This window comes from Phoenix dactylifera, unplaced genomic scaffold (genome assembly GCF_009389715.1).
Source record: "Phoenix dactylifera cultivar Barhee BC4 unplaced genomic scaffold, palm_55x_up_171113_PBpolish2nd_filt_p 000130F, whole genome shotgun sequence".
NCBI lineage: Eukaryota > Viridiplantae > Streptophyta > Magnoliopsida > Arecales > Arecaceae > Phoenix > Phoenix dactylifera.
Window position 1 is genome coordinate 1,052,638 of NW_024067692.1, and position 1,198 is coordinate 1,053,835.

The 1,198-nt window shown below is 36.6% G+C and overlaps 1 non-coding gene across 1 annotated transcript; it reads right to left on the reverse strand.

Moving 5' to 3' along the window:
• Window positions 1–913: 913 nt before the first annotated feature.
• Window positions 914–986, reverse strand: TRNAK-CUU. Its single transcript has one exon. It is a non-coding gene; the product is annotated as a tRNA-Lys (tRNA).
• Window positions 987–1,198: the final 212 nt, after the last annotated feature.

Below are 1,198 nucleotides of genomic sequence, written 5' to 3' on the forward strand. Positions count from 1 at the left end.
GGATGGAGTTCAATCAATTGGCATGGAGGAGTGCAAGTGATATGAAAGAAAGCAAAGTTCTCTAATTGAATGGCATGTTGATCTTGTGTCATAAATGGGAATTGTGGGCTTGACAATTTCGATTTGATGCTGAGGACAAGGAATGCTTATCTTATTCCGAAAAGAAGTGCTAGTTTCTCGAACATGTTAAATTTGTTTAACCAAATACTACAATTAATAGTTGATATGAGACAATAAATATGAGGCCCAAGGCTTGATTCCTGTATTATATGCTGATAAAAAGTAATGGCAGTGGTGTTTGATTCACTTAGATATAGATGTATTAGAATGGGGTAATGCAAGTTTTATAGGGCTCTGCATTTTCATACACCCCCCAATGAAAAAAGGTGACATTCCCTAATAAGATGTTATGAAATTTTCTCGAAAAAAGAGAACAATACTCAATTAAGTACTATAATATCCCTGGTGGATTTAATCTTACCATGGATTTGTGGACTTCAATCATATCATACAGATGCTTGCATGTAGTTGCTCATTTTGTTGAGATGTAATGGAAAAAACAAAAGAAAATGTAAAATTTAGAAAGAGCAAACTGCACATCTAGACATTCTCCTTCCAGAAGTGGCTGCTAAGATAATAATTGAGTGGAACATTACAGGCAAATTGATAACCCGTGATGAATAGAGTGTGTCTCCTCAAATGATCTGCAAGTGGATATTAATATTAGTCATGGTTATTAGTCGTAATGACTTCAATAGGGTATCGTATCCTCTTCCAAATTATGCTTTCATGAGGTTATGGAAGGTTTTGTTATCATTAAATTGTCTCTTGATAATTCAAATGTTGTTATGAGAAAAATGGTACATACACTGCAAGGTGTTTTGGTGAATAATGCAGTGCATAATATAAAAAACGCCCACCGTGGGGCTCGAACCCACGACCACAAGGTTAAGAGCCTTGCGCTCTACCGACTGAGCTAGACGGGCTGGATAGAGAGCATAAAAAACAATATTTTGTTTATAAGAGTAACTTTGGATGACTGACTTGCAATCAATGTTTGAAATACTTGTGGATCAATATAGTCTCATCCAAAGGTTGGTGTAGCATGCATCATGTCGTGGATTGCACCGACAAAGGGTATTGATAGGTGTGCATAGACATGATTCGAATACTCTTGGTATGGCCTTTCTTAGCCTCC